At 42.9% G+C, this 23,051-nt stretch overlaps 1 long non-coding RNA gene and 3 other non-coding genes across 4 annotated transcripts; all 4 read right to left on the reverse strand.

Annotated features, from left to right (window-relative positions):
- Window positions 1-9,661: 9,661 nt before the first annotated feature.
- Window positions 9,662-10,708, reverse strand: LOC116926786. Its single transcript, XR_006649112.1, has 4 exons — window positions 10,652-10,708; window positions 10,458-10,588; window positions 10,263-10,393; window positions 9,662-10,196 (listed from the first exon to the last, which is right to left on the reverse strand). It is a non-coding gene; the product is annotated as an uncharacterized LOC116926786 (long non-coding RNA).
- Window positions 10,709-11,660: 952 nt separating this feature from the next.
- Trnat-agu lies at window positions 11,661-11,733 on the reverse strand. Its single transcript has one exon. It is a non-coding gene; the product is annotated as a tRNA-Thr (tRNA).
- Window positions 11,734-20,291: 8,558 nt separating this feature from the next.
- On the reverse strand, window positions 20,292-20,364 carry Trnat-agu. Its single transcript has one exon. It is a non-coding gene; the product is annotated as a tRNA-Thr (tRNA).
- Window positions 20,365-20,919: 555 nt separating this feature from the next.
- On the reverse strand, window positions 20,920-20,992 carry Trnat-ugu. Its single transcript has one exon. It is a non-coding gene; the product is annotated as a tRNA-Thr (tRNA).
- Between the last annotated feature and the right edge of the window lie 2,059 nt (window positions 20,993-23,051).

Raw genomic sequence — 23,051 nt, forward strand, 5'->3', positions numbered from 1 at the left:
GTCAACTTCTTCTCCCTCGCGGATGAAAGGAAATTCCATTAAACCCTGGATATAACTCCGGACGACCAGGTGGGGATGGCCGTACTTTCGATGTAGTTCCTGCAACGCATCGCGATAAGCCAATGGGGCTTTGAGAACTAGGCTCATTCCCTCGCGTAACCGTGGGGCTAGCCGCGAGTGCAACATGGCCAACCGCTGCGCATCCGAGTTAAACACATCGTGAACCATGCTCTTGAACGATTGAATGAACATTGGCCATTCCCTCGAGTCACCACCGAATTGCGGGAGGTTGGGAAACATGGTCATTGTAACTAGTTGTTGGCCTTCCGTCCCAGGCATCGGGGGAGTGAATGGTTTATAGATCCAGTCATCTAAAACAAGGTTTTGGCTTACGTTGACATCGACAGGGATGATGGGCACATCGTCTTTCTGTTTCTGGATCGTGCTCTGATCGTCTGTCTGGAAAGCGCTAACGTCTGTCCACCAGTTTTCTTCACTGGCGTCGAATGCTGTCTTTGATCCTTTTCGAAAGCTTGGGCGGCTGCTAACTACAACTCCATCTCGCGTACTTCCCTCGCTGCCTTGCGACGGATATCAGCAACTCTTTGTTCTTCCGCAATTTGGGAATCCTCCAGCTCAGCCTCAACTTTCCTTTTCCTTAATTGGAGATGGGCTTCAATCTGTCTAGCGCTCCAAATGGGTTGACCGTCGTCCTCCTTCCTCTTCGAAAAACTTCCATCTTGACCAATGAGTCTCTGTAAATGTTTTCCAAATCTTCACACTACTTATTTGACTTCACCAAATCTTCCTCTGCTGGGGGTATTTTTGCCACGTAGGTAGTGTGTAGACGGATGCAATCGTTATACAACTCATTAAAGTTGTCACGGTGAACTCTGAGGACTATTTGTTCGCCATCACCTCCCATTTGGGCCGAGATGGTTGCTAGTAATCTCGTGAACTTCGCTTTTGCCGTCGTCCGAAGCCTCTTAATCCCTTCGGGTCCCTCCGACTCGTTCTCGTCTAGTGCCGAGTCATCGGCGTCCGACATTATGCTGAGATCCTAGGTGGAAAACGTTTTATTTTGCTAGCCTTACGACCGAACGATTCTGTTTAATATTACCGATACGATATTAGTCGACAGCGAGCGAGCCTTTAGGCAGTGCGATTTAATTCAAGACGGCGAAGCCTGGGTGATTTGTGCCTGCCCTGATGAACACGTATTGACTTAAGTCTGTACGATCTGAGCTCTTCGATCAATTTAACTAGATATGTAGCTTGATCCTCTATCCGTGTACCTGTAGAAATATCTGGTTAGCAACGAATTCAATCTAAAAGACCACCGTTTCCCGGGTTTCGGAACCAAATGTTCAATTTGATCGCTAGTAAATTTATCTTTGATCACTCTTAACTATCATTACCTAAATAGTAATTCCTTGGGAAATAAGAGACGACAAACGTTAGATTAGCAGATTACAAACGTTTTTATTCTTGCTTCCTCGAAAACATCGTGAGATCGTTTTTACATGTACCGCACTCTCTTTCCTCAGAATCTTCTGCTGCCTCACCTTGGCAACAGGCGTTGCCCGCCGTTCTTACGGGTCTTTTTCATCCGTAATAAGACTCGAACTCGTGATCTCCTGCTTACTAGACATGCGCTTTGCCATCTAAGCAATTCGACCATTGATATATTTAAGCTGTTAACAACTAAAATCTTTGAGAATGTGATAAAAACAGATCATGAAAAAGAACAGTCTTTACAATCTAAAAGTATCATAAACATGTGATAATATCATAATTTTGTAACACAGTTATTGTCATTAGACTAGATATCGTATATCAATTGATACAAACTTTTAGAGACGATATCTATTTAAACCCTAAAAATTCACACAGAAATCTAATTACACAAGAATGTTCTAATAGGTCCCAACGAGACTCGAACTCGTGATCTCCTGCTTACTTTTTTTTATTTTAAAAATTTCCTTTTATTTCAATATTATTACATTCTTCTTTTTAATTAAATAACGCTATTTTTGGGGCAAATGAATTGAGACGATGTGGCAAATGTTAACAAACAAAATTCAAAACAAACAGAATAGCTTTTTGGGTGCAGACGATATTTTAAAATGTAAACAATGATTGTGTAAATAAAGGGATATATGATGGCAAATAATGACTGATTTCCAATTATACAAATAAGACGATAAAATGACAAAGCAAAAAAAAAAAAATCAAACAATAGAAAAGAAAGCAAAATAAACTATTAAACAATTATTTCACGAGAAGGGGGCAAAATGGAGACCCATAAGTTCTCCACTTCCACTTCTGTTGGAATCCGGTTACGACTCCTTTCCTTCCATGTAGCGTAGATGTAGGCAGCCACGAGAGTGAAGATGGTCCGGCGATGTCTTGTTGGCCCGATGTCACCGCGGTTTTCTGGAGGAGTTTTGCAGCCATGGCGACGTACTGTTCCCTCCAACCAGCTCCAAACTTTGTTTCGAGGTGGACAGTAGATTACTAGATGCTCATCGGTTTCTGGAAATTGATGACAAAGTTGGCAGTTCTCGTCGGCGAGGGAGTCAAACCGATGGCATCTAGTTCGTGTTGGTAGATGTCGCTGGTTGAAGAGAAACATCGTTTCCTTGACGTTGCCAGGTAAGGCTGCAATCTCCCTCCAGATATTTGGCCAGTCCAAATCGGGCCTCAGTATCTCTTTCTTCCCCAGACCACTCACCTCCTGGATCCAATGACGATAGGTTTTCTTATGAATCATTGGTTTACCCTGCGCCAGGATGCCTGCACTAAGTAGATCCTTTATCTGACGCAGAGGTTCTAGAAGGTAAGATGGTCTCTCGATGACTGACGCAGGCTTGTTTCTGTTGTAGAGCTGAAGCATGTTGCGGAGAGGAAAGGATAACCAGAAGCGAAGCAGAGAACTTTCTGGGCTATCAGGACCGGTAAGGACTTTGTATATGGGACATAAGAATAGGGAACGATAAAACAAGGTGGTGTTGATCATTCTTAATCCTCCCTGGTTGACAGGACGGTAAACTACTGACCTCTGAGATCTTTCTATCCTCCTTATCCAAACAAAAGTCATGACAGCTGACAAGATTCGATCAGCCAGCCGTTAAATAAAGTTACTTGAAAATTTGGTCTTAGTCGGTTAGTTTGAACTTAGTTTTAGTAGTAAATTCGTGGTTTTAACTCGATGTCGTAAGGTGTGAAAGATTGACTCGATAATATTAACTCGAAATAAAGTCGCATTTTAATCGCTTCTGAACAGGGTTCAGGAAATTTGAAGCCCAAGGGCACTCGTAACTGGAGTTGATTCAGAAAATCGTGGACGGACCTCGTAATATTAATCGATTCTTAAGTCGCTCTGGTAACACCCTTTACGGTTAACTCATTTCGGTAAATATATTAACGTGTTTTGTCAACTCTAGATTACGCTAAAGGTGTGTCAAAGACTAAAGAAAAATGGTATCCTCCAGTGAAAGTGACGGAGGTGCCGTCGATCCTTAAGTAATTTTGGCAGCCACTCAATGGGAGTCAGAAGTGTCGAAGATGTTCAATGGATGCAAACATGCAGCAAAAGGATATCTACGAAAGAAGAAGAGGGACAGGACGACAGACAGTGACGATGGGGCGATAAATGCAAAGAAAACAAGAATCGAGTTCTAGCATCAACGCCAACAAGTAGCCATTGAAGAGCAGCGTAAACAGGAAGACGTGCGCCAACGGAGCAAGTGGGAACAAGAAGACCTTACCTTGCAGATCGAGTTTCAACGCCAGCTGGAAGGCCTTACATCCACATTTGCGCCGGGTTTGTCATCGACGATGAATGTTGTGCCAGAGGAAGAGAAGATACCCACAGGATGTTGGCCCAAGATTACCATCAAGCCGTTGAACGGACATGGCCAGAGTTCTCACTGTCATTCAAAGCTGTCGTTCATGACAGTCGCATGCCTGACCTAATGAAAATGATAGCTCTGCGGGACAACCTTGATCCTGAGGTTAGGAGAAGAGTATCAAATCTATTTAGTACCTCGGCTGTTTTTAACAAAACCTGGGAAACACTCAATCATCGATTTGGTAACGTTCAAGGGATCATTCATGCGCACATTCAGGAATTGCTAGCGCTCCAGCCATTTAAGTCAGGGGACTTAAGAGCCCTTATTAATATGGCAACGCTGGTAAAAGACGCAGTAACGAGTGTCGATCAACAGGGTGGAACGTGATACTCAAACATCGTGAGCCAGTTGGTGCGAGTCCTCCCAAATGAGCTGCAGAGAGAATGGGGCAGATTCGCCTATCCACTTCGACCCAAGATCCCGGGATTGGCAGATTTCGACCGATGGATCGAAGGAATCGTCGGGGTGGAGGAATTTATGGGCGCAGCAACTAGTTCAAAAGTACACCAGACTGGAAGTAACTGCCAAGTAAAATTCGGTCTGACGGTCATGGCGACGGGCCTAAAATCACCGCCGGCTAAGAGTAACGCATGCGGAGTATGCAGAGCAGATCCGGGACATCCGCTAGCATTCTGCCTGGTGTTTATTGACACACACACTCACACACACACTCACCTACACAACGAGCTGAAGCGGTGGCGAAACTGGATAATTGCTTCAGGTGCCTCGGAAGAAATCATTATTCGGCAAACTGCATGAAAACAACAAAGTGCACTGTAACTGACTGCGAATGGCATCATCCGCTTCTGCACCGATCTGGAAGAGTTTTTCCTCGTCGGCAAGGTAATTTAAGTGGCAAATCCGATCGTTTGTACATAAGTCGCCCTGTTTTAATTGCCCTTGTGCCAATTTTAATCCGAGTGAAGGGTCGCACCTTTCCTACATTGGGCCTACTAGATTTAGGCAGCGAAGCCACCTTGATTCTCGAAGACTTGTTGTTAAAAACGGGTTTAAGTGGAACAAGTGATTCGTTGTACTTCGGTTCATGCTTAGAGTACAAAATTGTTCACACGCAGCTGGTAAAATACGCCATACTCTCGGTGTATAGGAAATACGAGTTTCGCGTTGAAGAAGCCATCGTCGTGCAGTCTATCAAAGGGTCGGAAAGGAGGATAGACTGGCCAAAGATGAAGTCTCTTTGGGAGCATCTGGCGGATTTGGATTTACCGGAAATAAATTCGAACTTCGTGGGCGTTCTCATTGGAATGGATGTAGACGAGGCGCACCTCCGGTTAGCCACAAAGACATCACAAGAAAGTTCGGGGACCCCAAAGGGCATTTTGACACCGTTCGGATGGGAAGTGGTTGGACGCATACCATCATCCATTTTAAAGGGCCCAAATAAAAAGACGGAAATGCGGTGTCTTTCAGTTGGAATCGAAAGTCCGGAAAGTGTTAGTTTTGTCGAAATGGTCGAGAGTTTTTACACCATGGAAGCGTTCGGGACAACAGTGACCCATAAGAAATTGTCGAAAGACGACGCCACGGCGCTCAACATTTTGAACTCGTCCATCAAGAATATTGGTAAACGGTTTGAAGTTAGCTTGTTGTGGAAACCGTCGGTTATTAGATTACCGAACAACCGAAAGTGTGCATTCCAGCGCTTGATGTCAGTGGAGAAACGGCTTTTGAAAGACAAGGACATTGCCGAGCGGTACACAAACGCCATAGAAAAATATGTACTCGACGGCCACGCCCGGCTGTTAGCCAGTACAGAGTTGGAAGGAATCAAAGGACGTGTGTGGTACCTTCCGCATCACTATATCATCAACCCAAATAAACAGAAGAAGATAAGAGTGGTGTTTGATGGAGCAGCCAAATTCGAAAGTATAGCACTTAATGATTGTCTTCTTCGCGGACCGGTTCTTCTGGCGAACTTAGTAGGAGTTCTAATGCGATCCAGAGAATCGCCTATTGCGGTATCAGGAGACATCGAGGCGATGTATAATCAAGTTGGTGTACGCCCGTCCGATCAAAGCTTCCAACGGTTCTTATGGCGACGACCAGGCAGCACGGAAGTGCCGAAAACCTACCAAATGATGGTGCAGGTCTTTGGTTTAATTTCGTCTCCGACGTCATGTTTGTATGCTTTGCAGCATGCAGCAAACAATCACGACAAATTTCGGTACGAGTCATAACAAAAAGTTTCTACGTTGATAACTATATTGATTCGTTCGAGACAGAGGAAATAGCTATGGAGACTGTTTCTCAGGTCACAAAAGTGTTAGCGGATGGAGGATTTAGGCTCAACCAATGGATCTCGTCGTCACGTGCAGTCCTTTCGTCGATACCCGCAAGTGAAAGAGTACATCAAACCTTGAATTTGGATCTGGATGACATCCCAGTTGAGCGCTCACTTGGTGTATTGTGGGATTGCCAGCACGACTGTTTCAAAATTGCGACCCACCAGCCAGGAACAATCCGAACGAAGCGAGAAATGCTGGCCGAACTAGCGAGAATATTCGACCAATTAGGATTTCTCCTTCCCATCACGACGTACGCAAAGGTACTATTCTAACAGATGTGGAAGATAACGCGTCTAAAACCGAATGATCTGTCCAAACGGGAACCGCTTCATTGGGATGAGATGCTGCCAGATCATGTAGTCAAGAAATGGGACAATTGGAGAATGGAGTTGTCGCACTTAGAGGACGTCCGTGTGTCAAGATGCTTCCGTGATCAACGTTTTCCATTGTCAACAACTCGTTTTGAGCTGAATGTTTTCTGCGACGCATCCGAAGTTGCATTTGGCGCATGCTGTTATTTACGGCTGGAGTGTGAAAAGAATGTCGACGTTAAGTTTGTATTTGCCAAGTCAAGAGTTGCGCCGATTAAAAGTTTATCCATCCCTCGTTTGGAATTACAAGCTGTTGTGTTGGCGACGCGGATTGCCGTAGCCGTGAAGAACTGAGACTGCCAATCCACTCCACCCAGTTTTGGACCGACTCGGAAGTAGTTAAAGGTTAAAGTGGTTAAACTCAGAGCATCGGCGCTATTCTTAATTTGTGCACCACCGAATTAACAAAATCACGGAGGCATCGAGTAACGAAGAATGGAGTTTCATAAGTGGGCGCGAAAACCCAGCTGATGATTGTAGCCGCGGACTACGCCCAACACAGTTAGACAATCAACACCCATGGTTTAAGGGACCTTCTTTTGTACAGAGGCCAGTCAGCCAATGGGTACAGCATGACCACGGACAAGAGCCGACACCGGAAAAACTAGAGGTGATAAAGGAAAAGGTCGTGTTATCAACTTCGATCCATCATATCGACCCCATTGCTAACTTAGTCAACGACCGATCGAGCATAGAAGACCTTATGTCAGCTGTCGTCGACATGAAAAGAAGCACCGAGGACGAAGGCCGTAGCAGAGAGAGAAGAGGCCCTGCGAACCCTCATCCAAAAAATGCAAGAAGCATTCTTCGAAATAGACGTGATAACGCTGAAAGCTGGAAAACAATTAAGAAAAACTTCGCGACTACTAAAATTGACACCGTTTATCGATAAAAACAAGATTTTACGAGTAGGTGGTCGATTGGAAAATGCGGCGGAGCTATACGACATTCGTCATCCGATAGTGCTAGACTCGGATCATCATTTATCTACCTTGCTGATCACCGAAGCTCATATTCAGACGGCCCATGCCGGAGTAAAAAGAACTTTGGTGGAAGTGCGGACGAAATACTGGCCGTTAAAAGGAAGGCGGGCGATTAAAAGAGTAGTCAAGAAATGCGTAAAATGCAGAATGCGGCGAGCAAGACCAGCCCCACCTATGATGGCTCCACTAACAAGGCCTAGACTTGACTCGTTCCAGCCAGCCTTCGCTAGCGTCGGGCTCGAATTCTTCGGGCCATACTCTGTCGTTATTGGTCGGAGAAGGGAGAAGTGATGGGCCTGCTTGTTTACATGCCTAACGACTAGAGCAGTTCATTTGGAAATGGTGTATCAAATGGATGCGGATTCATTTATCATGGCGTTCATTAGGTTTTCGCGCGTTCGAGGCACAACGCCAACGGTCTACAGCGATAACGGGACGAACATCACTGCTGGAGAAAAAGAGTTGTGTGCTGGTTTTACCAATCTAGTCAGTGACCCAAATTTACCCACTGAACTGGCAAAAAGAAAAACCCAGTGGCATTTTTCACCGCCGTCGGCGCCACTCTTTGGGGGCGTCTGGGAGCGCCTGGTATCATAAATAATCTAGTAAACGAGCTATCAAGACCATTTTGAATGATCGCGCCGTGTCAGACGAGGTTTTAGTGACAGTATTCACTGAAGTATCGGCATTACGAAATGGAAAGCCCCTCACGCATTGAAACCAAACCACTTCCTAACGCAACCACATCAGTATTGCCCACCTGACGACGAAAATTCCTTCGACGAAAACGCACGGAAACGATGGAGGCACGCCCAATTTATCGTCCAGCAATACTGGAAACGCTGGATGCAAGAGTACGTCCCGACACTAATGGAACGAAGAAAGTAGTTCCGCGAAAACCGAAATGCGGTAGAGGGCGATCGCGTTCTCATTGTGGACGAAAATTCAAAACGGGGAGAATGGCCGATTGGAACCCTCATTAAAGTGTATCCAGATAGCGAAGGAAGTGTTCGACAGGCTACTGTTAAGACGGCGACATCTGAATAAACACTGTAACTGTAACACAGCAACCACTGTAACTGTAAGCCATGCAACCATTAATATATGTATTCTGTTAACAATTTAAAATCTTTGAATGTGATGAAAACAGATCATGAAATCCAACAGTCTTTACAATCTCAAAGTATCATAAACATGTGATAATATCATAATTTTGTAACACAGTTATTGTCATTTGACTAGATATCGAATATCAATTTATGCAAACTTTTAGAGACGATATCTATTTAAACCCTAAAGATTGACACAGCAAATTAACAAGATTCCTTCGGTAATGATCTTCGGGCAATTTTTTTGAAAAAAATTGTCTATAGACATGTAACGTGGGCCAAAGATAAACAGATTTTGGATCCAAGATTTCGAAATTTCAATAAATTTATAATGTTTGCCTCGTTCTCCGTCTTGTCTTCTTTCACACTTACGAGTCATGACGTCACCGTTAGCAAAATAATCGGTAATAACAAGCCAAGTCTTTCAACTTACGCTTTTTCGCAGAAGCGTCAATTATTGGCGTCAATTATTGGACCAATAAACTAGTTTTGAATTAGAGAGTAATTGGCATTCAACTATAAAAAACTAATTTACAATTTACAGGAAGAGTAATCATCAATACCTTTATTATGAAGGGGAAAGCTGAATTGCAAGCTTAATATGGAAGATCTCATTCCATGAAGTATGAAGAGTCACTACCATATATAATACTGCAATATGTCCACTTAAGATTTCATACGGAATCAAAACGCTTTCGTAATTTTTACCTAGCCAAAGAAAGAACACATGAACACACATCACATGAAAACTAGTAAAAAGCTGTCAAGAACTTTTGTTCATGGAAAAAAATGGATTGTCAAAAGTAAGCATCAATACAAATGTTTAAACAAACTTGCGCGAAATTATTTTGTTATATTGCTCCAAGCCACCACCAGGCGCCTCTACGGTATATTTGAAGCACTTGCGGACAAAGCCTTGGCTCTTTTAAGTCACGACCAGCTCCTGTAACACAAATTAGTCCATGACATTTTGTAATACTAGCTTATAAAAGACAATTTTTAGTTCAATCTAATATAATTATAAAGGAACAGGAATTGAGAAAGACATGTTTACTTTGCAAACTAGATTGTGGAAACCTAGTTCGCAATCGGCCGCTAGATGGCGAATGGGTAGGATTATTTTTTTTACGTTCCTGCACGAATTTTTATTGAGGGAAAACCGGTTGCCATATTATGGCAAAAAAACTGATTGCCATAACCATCTCCTCTTATAACTCTGCCTCTACGAAAAAAAAATTATAAAAAATGACACGTCATGTCGCGCCACACAGCGGACATCATATCAATAGCAGAACAGCTCTTGTTATTGACACGACTTTCAGCATGTCAACTGTCAGTTTTTTCAAGCTTGATACAAGTGATAATTTAATACATGATAAGATTTGATAAAGTGTTTAGTAATTGATAAGGTGATAAGATTAATACATGTGGATACAGCATCAAAAATTAGGTATCTTGTCGCCGCTGTGTAACTTTCTTGTCCATAGTCTCCGTTCTGGCAGCATTTTTACTACTGCAATATAAAAAAATATATAAAAATCTACTGTTTAAAAAACATTTTGTTAAAGAAAAAACTTACTGTTTATTGACTGCAATACCTGTTCAGGTGACCACCATAATACATGTGGATATAGCATCAAAAATTAGGTATCTTGTCGCCGCTGTGTAACTTTCTTCTCTATAATCTCCGTTCTGGCAGCATGTTTACTACTGCAATATAAAAAAATATATAAAAATCTACTGTTTAAAACATTTTGTTAAAGAAAAAACTTACTGTTTAGTGACTGCAATACCTGTTCAGATGACCACCATAATACATGTGGATATAGCATCAAAAATTAGGTATCTTGTCGCCGCTGTGTAACTTTCTTCTCCATAGTCTCCGTTCTGGCAGCATGTTTACTACTGCAATATAAAAAAATATATATAAATCTACTGTTTAAAACATTTTGTTAAAGAAAAACTTACTGTTTAGTGACTGTTATACAGCCTTCTGCACTGACTGCAATGCATTGACAGTTGTAAGGTTACGCAAACAAAAGCGAATTCACTGCCTAGGATTCGGCAACCAGCTAGGTAACAATTACGCAAATTAATTTTTTAAAACTGTAATAGAATCAAATGAAAAACCACTATACCACGTATCAAATTTTGACAGAATTTTGTAAAAAATTTGGGGACGATTGGTCATTCTGGGAAGAAACGTATATGGAAATACATAATGGACATTAAACCTTCTGAGATCTACTACTACTACCCTACCCCCTATACCCCACACCAAAAAAATTATTATATTTCTTCGGTATATATACATATACACCCTTAGGGATTACACAAGAATTCTCTAATAGGTACCAACGAGACTCCAACTCGAGATCTCCTGCTTACTAAGCATACACTTTGCCATCTAAGCCATGCGACCATTGCGATAATTAAGCTGTTAACAATTAACAATCTTTGAATGTGATGAAAACAAATCATGAAAACCAACAGTCTTAACAACCTCAAAGTATCATAAACATGTGATAATATCATAATTTTGTAACACAGTTATTGTCATTTGACTAGATATCGAATATCAATTGATACTTTGTTTAAGAGACGATATCTATTTAAACCCTAAAAATTCACACAGAAATTTAATTTCACAAGAATTTTCTAATAGGTCCCAACGAGACTTAAACTCGTGATTTCCTGCTTTCAAGGCATGCGCTTTGCCGTATAAGCCATGCGACCAAGGATGTAAATAAGCTGTAAACAATAAAAAATCTTTAAATGTGATGAAAACAGATCCTGAAAACCAACAGTCTTTACAATCTCAAAGTATCATAAACATGTGATAATATCATGATTTTGTAACACAGTTATTGTCATTTGACTAGATATCAAATATCAATTGAGACTTTGTTTTAGAGATGATATCGATTTAAACCCTAAAGATTTACACAGAAATTTATTAACATATGAATTTCTTAATAGGTCCCAACGAGACTCGAACTCGTGATCTCCTGCTTACTAGGCAGGCGCTTTGCCATCTAAGCCATGCGACCATTGACGTAATTAAGCTGTTAACAATTTAAAATCTTTGAATTTGATGAAAACAGATCATGAAAACCAACAGTCTTTACAATCTCGAAGTATCATAAACATGTGATAATATCATAATGTTATAACACAGTTATTGTCATTTGACTAGATATCGTATATGGAATGACCTGGCAATGATGTGTTCCCCCCGGGGCCCGATGTGGGGGTGGTGTGCAGATCTCAGGCGTACGATACGGTCTTGCTCGTGTCTTGTTCTCTCGTGATGACACAGATTTGATCCCGACTTCTTTCCATGGCGCAGTTGGTAATCATCACCACCCCTCCTCCCGTGACTGTTTCCTTCGTAAGTCGACTAAACATTGTTCATATCGCCTTGTGAAGTTCTCGTTCACACTCTACCTGCCGACTTCCACCACGTGGTTGTGCACGGCACTACCAGCCTTCCACTCTAACTTAGCTGTAACCGCACGGCACTACCCCGCGTTTCGACATTTACACTGCGTTCTTACCTGAAATGTGGATGTGAACTCTATTACCCCGTGTGTTTCGACGCATCTCTGGCTATATCTCACTCGAACTCAGCCATAACTCGCAGCACATTTTCTATACGCCATTTTGTTTTTGTTTGTCATGTTTTCGTCTTTGCGCGTTCCCGCCTACGACCATTCTTTGTGTGGTTCGCAACAGTGCTTCGTCCTCCACCATGCCCCCAAAGCCATTCAAGCCCTACGGCTCCCCGCCACCGTTCGATTTTGACGAATATAAAGACTCCTTTGAGCTTTGGCTGCGGTAGTGGAATATATTTTTGGCCTTATCCACAATCGATACAGCCCTTCCTCAAACGGAGCGCGTGTCCTACAAGGCAAATATCCTCCTGTCCTGCTTATCAAAGCCCACGTTACAGGCCACCTGCACGATGGGCCTGTCTGACATCGAACTTGGTGACCCCGTTATTATTATCGATAAGCTTCGTGAACGGTGTAACGCTGGGAGGAATTGCCACGTTTGGCACCATCAATTTGCCCTTCGTATCCAACGTGAAAAAGAATCCGTGGACAGTTGGGTTTGCGAGCTTCGTGATCTTGCGCAAAAATATGAATTCAACGCGGATTGTTGCAACAAATGCCAGGATACCCGTTTGCTAGGCCAAATCGTTTATGGCGTCCACAGCGACAAAGTTCGGCGCAAATTATTGCAGGAATGTGCTACGCTATCCCTCAACCAAGCTTTAGCAACACTGCGCACGGCCGAAGCAACACTGATGCAGGCAGCTAACCTACGGCAGAACGATTCACCATCTATCCAGCAAATAAATAACAACACCACCAAAACCGACACAAAGTCCGCATCTCGTCCCCCACATACAGCTCACCAACGCAACTTCCGGCGCGGCCCACCAGCAGGTGCCCCACCGCACGGATGTTGGAACTGCGGAGCCGAATCGTTCCACCCAAAGTCTGAGTGCCCAGCTAATGGGAAAGAATGTGGCGGCTGTGGCATAATGGGCCACTTTCAGAAAGTCTGCTCAAGAAAATCTTCGAAACCCGAAACAGCGGGAAGCATTGTCATCGGATCCATTTTACCAGGAGAACTTATTGAAGCCAGCGTCTCGCCCGCAGACAGCGACACGCCTACATCAGTATTTTTCCTTGCCCGACACGGGCGCTTCAATCGATGCCGTGCCACGTGCACTCCATCAATCGCGGTTCACCACGACACCACTTTGCCCTATCACTACGCGGGCAGTAACGGCGACTGGTGATGCCATAACGTCATATGGCACCTTTCAGGCAACTATCACCGTAGAACCCGTCAACGGAGGAACACTAGTACTTACTACCATTCACGTCCTTGAAAATCTCCAGCAACCGGTTCTATCAAAAGACACGCAAAAAAAACTCGACATCCTGCCCCTGGATAACCCCCATTGGCGCGTTCAGCAAATCACAACCCATCCTACGGATTTGGAAAAAGCTAATAGGCTCAAATCCTTAATGGCTGCTCATCCCCTCATCTTTGACGGTATATGTCGTCCCATGGTAGGCCCACCATGCCACTTTAAGTTATCCGACGGAGCCATACCATCCGCGATGAGAGGATCGCGGCCAGTCTCCGTCCCATTGCTCCCAAAACTCAAAACAGAGCTGGATTCGCTCGAAGAGCAACAAATCATCCGCAGAGTCATTGAGCCGACGGCATGGGTCCACCCTATAGTCATTGCTCCGAAAAAGGACGGCGGCATACGCGTGTGCGTTGATTTTACCCCTCTTAACGCCTTCATCGTCCAGCCAAAATTCGAAACGGCCACCCCGTTTCAGGCTGTCCGCTCGATTCCTTCCGGGATGCGCTTCTTCACTGTCATCGACGCGTTAAAGGGATACCACCAGGTGCCGTTAGACGACGAGTCAGTGGCGATGACCACCTTCTCTACCCCGTTCGGCCGCTATATGTACCGCCGGTTGCCTTTCGGAGTTTGCCACGCCGGCGACGACTACAGCCGACGCGTTTCAGCTGTATTCGCTGATATCCCCAATTGCCGTCGGATAATCGAAGACATCCTCATATTCTCCGAAACGTACGAGTAACACGTTTCTCTCGTCAAACAAGTGTTCCAGCGCGCTGCCGACAATCAAATCGCCATCAACACCAGTAAAATCAAATTTGCGCAGCCGTCCGTTCTGTTTGGCGGCTATATCCTGAGCAGCACCGGCTTCCGGCCCAACCCGGAACTCTTATCAGCCATCAGTTGGTTTCCTAACCCCACCAACATAACGGAAATGAGAGCATTCCATGGTCTATGCCAGCAGATGGGCAATTTCTCCGACAATTTAGCGGCAGCACTCGCTCCCCTTGCTCCCCTCCTAAAAAAGAGTTATCATTGGGAATGGACAACACAGCACGAAGCCGCCTTCAACGCTGCCCGCTCAGAACTATCGTCTTCCGCCGAGCTGTCTTTTTACGACCCAGCGCTACCCACGGCCCTCCATGTCGATGCCTCCCGCCTGAGAGGTCTCGGTTTCATCCTCCGTTGGCAAGGTCCAAATGGGAAATGGAACGTGGTCCAGGCAGGGTCACGTTTAATATCAGACGCGGAGACACGCTACGCCATGATCGAGCTGGAGTGCCTGGGCGCCAGGGCTATGCGGAAGTGTCGGCAATTTTTGGAAGGCCTCCCATCATTCCTCCTCCTCACGGATCATCGGCTGCTCATCCCGATCCTAAACGATTACAACTTAGACAAACTGGACAACCCGCGGATCCTGCGCCTGCGTCTAAAAATGCAGCGTTTTGCGTTCACTGCCCGCTGGATCCCTGGAAAGGAGAATTTAAGGGCCGACGCCCTCTCGCGTTCCCCTATCCAGCCCGTATATCCAGTGGATGAACTGGCGGAAGGCCCAGCATCATTCTCCACCCGTGTGGCGCTGGTATCCACCATCGACGGCTCAGACCCCTGCACAAGCGACCCGCTTTTAGACAAAGTGTCAGCTGCCGCCGCGGTTGACCCTGTCATGATTGCTTTACGTAACGTCATCCGATGCGGTTTTCCCAACGAGAAATGCAACTTACCGTTGCCCCTTTGTCCTTTCTGGTGCGTCAGAAGCCTTCTCGCCATCGACAAAGACGACGATATCATCGTGATGGGCTGTCGTTTCGTCATTCCGGAGGCCGTTCGTCGCAAGGTCCTCCAAAATCTCCTCTTGATGTACCAGGGTGCAACAAAACTACGGCAACGGGCCCGCCAGACCATGTATTGGCTGTCCATGGATAGCGAGATCATTACCACAGCCCGTGCTTGCCACACTTGCGCTGAACATCTTCCCTCACATCCACCGGAACCTTTGCTGCCACACCAGAAAGCGTCGCGGCCGTTCGAATTTGTCCACGCAGACCTAGGATGCCACAAGGGTCGCGACTTCCTAATTCTCGCAGACCAATTCAGTGGATGGCCTCATGTCATCCCATTTCCGGACAAGAACACCTCTGCGCGCCAGGTGGTCGACGCTGTCCGCTCCTTTTTCTCCTTTGGCACGGGTGCACCAATCAAATTTTGGTCGGATTGCGGAACCCAGTTTACTGCAGACGAATTTCAATCCTTCCTTCGTGAATGTGGCATCAGCCATGGCACTTCCTCCGCAGGATACCCTCAATCTAACGGCTTTGCGGAAGTATCTGTTAAGAGCATGAAAAAGCTCATCCGCGGATCGTGGTCAGCGGGCTCCTTCGACATGGACCAGTTCAGCAAAGGCCTCCTACTCTACCGCAACGCTCCGCTGTCTGGTGGAGCTTCTCCCGCCCAGCTAGTTTTTAATCGGCCCATCAGAGATTGCCTTCCTGCCCACCGCCGCGCATTCGCACCCGAATGGCAAAAATCGGCTGTACAACTTGAGAAGCAGGCCTTGCGCGCTCGCACCCTTCGTGCTGCCTAATTCAACCCGCACGCGCACCCTCTCCCTCCGTTTTCCATAGGTGATTCCGTTGTTATCCAAAACCACCTAACTAAACGCTGGTCAACCCCTGGTATCATCGTCGAAACCGGCCCATTTCGCGATTATTTAATCAAGACCCCAGCTGGTCGGCTCTTCCGCCGCAATCGTCGTCTTTTGCATCGTCACTACCCCGCGGCGACACCAGCCCCGTCTGTTCATGGCCCACCGGATTCTCCCGCACCCACCTCAACAATTTACGCTCCCAATCCGCCAACGCCGGATGGTCCAGCCGCACCGGCAGCCGCCGCCCCTCGTCGTTCTACCCGGATCCGCAACAAATTCAACAAAAAAAAAATGGCATCGTGTTTATTGTCCCCTTATTCTCTTTCTTTCCATCAATCCTCTGTTATGTCATGCTTTTCCTTTTTGCCATGTCAGAACCCAGCACACAGTTAAGTTAGTTAATTAAGAAAAAAAAAATAATAAAATTGAAACCAAAGGACATGGAATGACCTGGCAATGATGTCTTCCCCCCGGGGCTCGATGTGGAGGCGGTGTGCAGATCTCAGGCGTACGATACGGTCTTGCTCGGGTCTTGTTCTCTCGTGATTACACAGCTTTGATACCGACATCTTTATATTATATCAATTGATACATTGTTTTAAAGACGATATCTATTTAAAGAAATTTCATTACACAAGAATTTTCTAATAAGTCCCAACAAACTCGATCTCGTGATCTCCTGCTTACTAGGCAGGCGCTTTGCCATCTTAGCCATGCGACCATTGTTATATGTAAGCTGTTAACAATTAAAAATCTTTGAATGTGATGAAAACAGATCATGAAAACCAACAGTCTTTACAATCTCAAAGTATCATAAACATGTGATAATATCATAATTTTGTAACACAGTTATTGTCATTTGACTACATATCGTATATCAATTGATACAAACTCATAGAGACGATATCTATTGAAACCCTAAAGATTCACACAGAAATTTAATTACACAAGAATTTTCTAATAAGTCCCAATGAGAATCGAACTCGTGATCTCCTGCTCACTAGGCAGGCGCTTTGCCATCTAAGCCATGCAAACATTGATGTAATTAAGCTGTTCTAATTTACAACAATTCTAAATTATTCGAACAAGCGAAGCTTGTGAAGAACAATTGTGATTATTGGGAATGAAAGTGAATCATCAACTATATAGTGTTGACCTTGTTTATTTAGCTGTTTTAAGCAAATTTGGAACTAAGGTGGTGAGCGTATATTTCTGTAGACCTCAGATCTTTTAAGAAACGCACACCGTTTGACGGAAATATTAATTTCGAGTCTTGTTGTTCAGTCCGCCATTGTTGTTACGCTTAGTCCAGTTCTGATTGTATCCAGGCCTATTGTCGGGTCTGAAATTGAATCAGAAAAATAATTAGTTTGTCTTGGTGAGGGCGGGTGGGAGATAGATATAGTTGATGATTCACTTTCATTCCCAATAATCACACAACTGACATGACATGACATGTACAATCATTACAATTATTGTAAATTCCGTTCTCATCAACTATATAGTGTCTTCAAAGCACAATATTTAGCAGGATAAATAAAATTTAAATAAATAAAACGGAAAATGTTATATAAGAAAAAAAAATCGGGATAAACCAGTCTGACGATGAATCCATCAGGCCTGCTGACTCTATAAGATTTTGATTAGTTGACGTCTCCCGGCGATAAAATTTTGAGAAATTTGACTCGCTGGCCCAATGGCCTTGATTGAGGATCGCCTGAATAGAGACTCCGGCTGACGCTGCTTTTGACGCAGCCGCTTCTCTAGTGGAATGAGCCGAGAAGATAGATGTGTCTATGCCAGCTTCTTTTAGCTGGTCTTTGATCCAGCGGCCTATAGTAGAACCCGTTACCGGGTTATGAGGTTTATTGGAACCAATAAGCACGCCTGAATTGTTGAGAGATGACCGAAGGTTGGCCGTTCTTTCTAAATAAGAGCGGAGGCATGCCACCGTACAAATAAGTGGGTTTTCCCACTCATCCAGCGAGTATCTCATGAGTGGACCGGAACGCTGGCTCTTTCGAAGGACCCCTAGGTTAAAAAATACTTTTGTGGCAGAGAACGAAACAGAGTCGAGCTGGATGGAATTCAGCTCGGAGCATCTGAGGAGTGTAGCTAAGGCTAATAGAGTGACTGTTTGCGGGCCAGTTGGATAAGTGACATATTTCTTCCGGCCGTGGAGACGAAATGATTGATGACCACGGATGGGTCCCATGTAGCGCTGTATTTAGGAATCGGGGGCTTGCCTTGGTAGATGCCCTTCATCAGCTGGACTACTAGTGGGTGCTTTCCGACATCCTTGAGGCCTGAAGCGGTTAAATTAAGGGTGGAGGATAACATAGACTTATGAACATTAGTCGTGTTGTAACTCTTGCCCTCTTTAAACATTCCGGCCAGGAAGCTTAGTTCCTCCTTTACACCACTAGACATGGGATCAGCATCCCGTCTATGGCACCAATCACACCAGTTGACCCACGCCGACTGATATGCAGCGTTGGTATTCGCTCTTGGTGTGGATAATAACAGCTCGATGACTTCATCCGGAAACCCTTGGCTTTTCAGGCATCCCCCGATAGCTTCCAGGCGACTAGTCGGATTGAATAGTTGGCTGTGAGCTAGCGATCGTATCTATGCCTAAACCGATGTACTCGAGGGACTGAGTTGGCAACATTATTGACTTTTCTTCGTGAATAACGAAACCGAGTGACACGAAGAGGTGGAAAACTTGATTAACAGCCTCTTCAACTGATTCTTCGAGGGGCAATTGTCTTTGCTCTGTATGGAATTATGCGAGTTCGTTCAAGTCAACGATGTTTCCACCTGAAAGAAATGGGTGGCATCTTAGTCCCGACCGTTTCGGTGAAAGTCAATTCACTCTAAAATGGTTTGATGGTGAAATGCTACCCAAGAATCTATTAGACATTCAAGTAGCTGGGTCGCCATTGAATGAAGAGGAAGAAGAAGACGCAGAGACAGAAGAAATGGATAATGAAAGCGAAGAAGAAGTCAATGAAGATGAGGAATGAACTGTCAAAAATTAATACTCTTGTTTAATTGTTTTATCATTGTAACGTAATTGTTTATTTAGTCAAGAACAATACAGATGTTGAAAGTTGTTCCCTTCTTTTAAAAAAAGCGGCTTTTTTTACACTGATGCCAGATAAAAAAACTAGTTGTAGAGAATAAAAGTTGAAGTTCTATCGTGTCTGGTGTGTTTAAAACAACGGAAACTAACGTCTGGTCTTTCACTTATAATAACAATTTAATTAGATCTATTTTACTGATAAAAAATTAAGTGTCTTAAATGAAATGTGAAAAATACAAAAAAAAAAAAATTTCAACGATGTCTGGTCCATTAAAAGCGACCGATTACAGCGTCTGGCAAGATGTAGTTGAATTAAGTTTATTTTTCTGCATAATACTGTTTATAAAACATTTGTCTTAAATGGTTTGTGATTTTTTGGCCAAATCACGCCGACTTTGGGATTCAATAGAGAGTGAACACGACCAGTTGGAGTCACCAGACGCGCCATCTCGCGGTCGGACTATCAACGTGAAACAAACCTGAGGGTCATACCTTCTCTTAAAAAGTTTGTGTGAAAAACGACAAGGGCTCCCTGACTATGAACTTTGAAAGAAAACTAGAATCTGAGCTAGACGAGTCGGTGAAAGACTCAGAGCTTGAAGAGTTTGACTTGTCAGATCCTGAGCCTGACGACATTCTTGATTGGGAGCTAAAAGAGATCTGAGGTCTACAGAGATATACGCCCACCACCTTAGTTCCAAATTTGCATAAAACAGCTGAATAAACAAGGTCAACACTATATAGTTGATGAGAACGGAATTTACAATAATAAAAAATCTTTGAATGTGATGAAAACAGATCATGAAAACCAACAGTCTTTACAATCTCAAAGTATCATAAACATGTGATAATATCATAATTTTGTAACAAAATTATTGTCATTAGACTAGATATCGTATAACAATTTATACAAACTTTTAGAGACGATATCTATTTAAACCCTAAAGATTAACAAAGAAATTTAATTACACAAGAATTTACTAATAGGTCCCAACGAGACTCGAACTCGTGATCTCCTGCTTACTAGGCAGGCGCTTTGCCATCTAAGCCATGCGACCATTGATGTAATTAAGCTGTTAACAATTAAAAATCTTTGAATGTGATGAAAACAGATCATGAAAACCAACAGTCTTTACAATCTCAAAGTATCATAAACATGTGATAATATCATAATTTTGTAACAAAGTTATTGTCATTTGACTAGATATCGTATATCAATTTATACAAACTTTTAGAGACGATATCTATTTATTCCCTAAAGATTGACACAGAAATTAATGTTCACAAGAATTTTCTAATAGGAACCAACGAGACTGGAACTCGTGATCTCCTGCTTACTAGGCAGGAGCTTTGCCATCTAAGCCATGCGACCATTGATGTAATTAAGCTGTTGACAATTAAAAATCTTTGAATGTGATGAAAACAGATCATGAAAACCAACAGTCTTTACAATCTCAAAGTATCATAAACATGTGATAATATTATAATTTTGTAACAAAATTATTGTCATTAGACTAGATATCGTATATCAATTTATACAAACTTTTAGAGACGATATCTATTTAAACCCTAAAGATTAACACAGAAATTTACTTCCACAAGTATTTTCTAATAGGTCCCAACGAGACTCGAACTCGTGATCTCCTGCTTACAAGGCAGGCGCTTTGCCATCTAAGCCATGCGACCATTGATGTAATTAAGCTGTTAACAATTAAAAATCTTTGAATGTGATGAAAACAGATCATGAAAACCTACAGTCTTTACAATCTCAAAGTATCATAAACATGTGATAATATCATAATTTTGTAACAAAATTATTGTCATTAGACTAGATATCGTATATCAATTTATTCAAACTTTTAGAGATGATATCTTTTTAAACCCTAAAGATTAACACAGAAATTTAATTACACAAGAATTTACTATTATGTCCCAACAAGACTCGAACTCGTGATCTCCTGCTTACTAGGCAGGCGCTTTGCCATCTAAGCCATGCGACCATTGAATTGTTTAAGCTGTTGACAATTAAAAATCTTTGAATGTGATGAAAACAGATCATGAAAACCAACAGTCTTTACAATCTCAAAGTATCATAAACATGTGATAATATCATAATTTTGTAACAAAATTATTGTCATTAGACTAGATATCGTATATCAATTTATACAAACTTTTAGTGAAGATATCTTTTTAAACCCTAAAGATTAACACAGAAATTTAATTACATAAGAATTTACTATTAGGTCCCTACGAAACTCGAACCCGTGATCTCCTGCTTACTAGGCCGGCGATTTGCCATCTAAGCCATGCGACCATTGATGTAATTAAGCTGTTGACAATTAAAAATCTTTGAATGTGATGAAAACATCATGAAAACCCCATGCGACCATTGATGTAATTAAGCTGTTGACAATTAAAAATCTTTGAATGTGATGAAAACAGATCATGAAAACCAACAGTCTTTACAATCTCAAAGTATCATAAACATGTGATAATATCATAATTTTGTAACAAAATTATTGTCATTAGACTAGATATCGTATATCAATTTATACAAACTTTTAGAGACGATATCTATTGAAACCATAAAGATTAACAAAGAAATCTAATTCACAAGAATTTACTAATAGGTCCTAACGAGAATCGAACTCGTGAGCTCCTGCTTACAAGGCAGGCACTTTGCCATCTAAGCCATGCGATCATTAAGGTGATTAAGCTGTTGACAATTAAAAATCTTTGAATGTGATGAAAACAGATCATGAAAACCAACAGTCTTTACAATCTCATAGTATCATAAACATGTGATAATATCATAATTTTGTAACAAAATTATTGTCATTAGACTAGATATCGTATATCAATTTATACAAACTTTTAGAGACGATATCTATTTCTTCCCTAAAGATTCACACAGAAATTAATATTCACAAGAATATTCTAATAGGTCCCAACGAGACTCGAACTCGTGATCTCCTGCTTACTAGGCAGGCGCTTGGCCATCTAAGCCATGCGACCATTGATGTAATTAAGCTGTTGAAAATTAAAATTCTTTGAATGTGATGAAAACAGATCATGAAAACCAACAGTATTTACAATCTCAAAGTATCATTGTTGTGCATCGGCACAGGTGATGAAAGAAATCGCGATATGGCAACGGTGGCGGGGGAGGAGAAGAAAAACCAGCGGGCAGTCGATCCAGACATTCCAACGAGGCCGGAACATTCCGGCGAATCGAGAGATTTACGTGCTTAATTTTGAGTTTAATCTAATCGATTGTAAGGTGCGCGTGTTCCCTTGTACCGTGATTCCGTATCGAGAATACATATTCTTCGCTGTCTACGGTGTTCGTGATTGATTATCCTCAGCGGACAGCAGTCCGTCACATTGGTGCCGAAACCCGGGATCGAACTTCACGTCCCTGCACGTCTTCCTAACGTGGCAAAATTCTTATCGTAGGTAAGTCAACGAATTTTTCATATTGGGTGTGAACGCACGCTGAGCGAGCAATAAATATCGTCGATACCGAAATTCACGTCACGACCACGAGGTCCCTTTTCGAACCCTACCTCCTCTCTTTATCTATTTCGTCGCGCGAAAGAACAAACTTCGAACTCCACCTCTTCCCACCGATCCTTTTCTTTTCCTTACCCCCCCTCCCCGTTGTAAAAGTCGACGGCCAATTCATTTAAGTTTTCTTTATGCTAAGTTATATACTTTTCCTTTTATTTTTTTTTATACAAAGGGA

This window comes from Daphnia magna, linkage group LG7 (assembly GCF_020631705.1).
Source record: "Daphnia magna isolate NIES linkage group LG7, ASM2063170v1.1, whole genome shotgun sequence".
NCBI classification, from domain to species: domain Eukaryota; kingdom Metazoa; phylum Arthropoda; class Branchiopoda; order Diplostraca; family Daphniidae; genus Daphnia; species Daphnia magna.